Raw genomic sequence first — 375 nt, forward strand, 5'->3', positions numbered from 1 at the left:
CCAACAATTTGTGAGACTTTATTGCATCCAATAATTAATTCTAATTGTCAATGGAAGGCATATTGCAAGGCAATCACAGTTAATTTATGTGCAGGTTTCAGCTGAGGATGATCTTAGAAAAGTCTGCATATGCTAATAAATTCCAATGTCTGAAGACATTGTCACCACCAATGTCAAGGCCAAACCAACAATGAGAGTGACCGGATCTAAGCTGGTAATTTCTCTGCCTGGGCAATACACTGCACTGCCTATGAAAACAGTGCAGGAAAAAATGCCAGGGTGTGAATTTACTTAACCACTAACAATGCTCTTGACAACCCAGTGGCTGCAGTTGGCAAAACTACTAGCCAAGGCCACTTATTTAAATCTATTGCA

The 375-nt window shown here is 40.0% G+C and overlaps 1 protein-coding gene across 2 annotated transcripts in view; it reads right to left on the reverse strand.

Annotated features, from left to right (window-relative positions):
• The window catches only part of LOC119590715 (40S ribosomal protein S11-like), a 6534-nt gene that overhangs the window by 3472 nt on the left and 2687 nt on the right, over positions 1–375 (reverse strand). The gene's annotated exons all lie outside the window — the stretch shown is intronic.

This window comes from Penaeus monodon, chromosome 27 (genome assembly GCF_015228065.2).
Source record: "Penaeus monodon isolate SGIC_2016 chromosome 27, NSTDA_Pmon_1, whole genome shotgun sequence".
Taxonomy (NCBI): Eukaryota; Metazoa; Arthropoda; class Malacostraca; order Decapoda; family Penaeidae; genus Penaeus; species Penaeus monodon.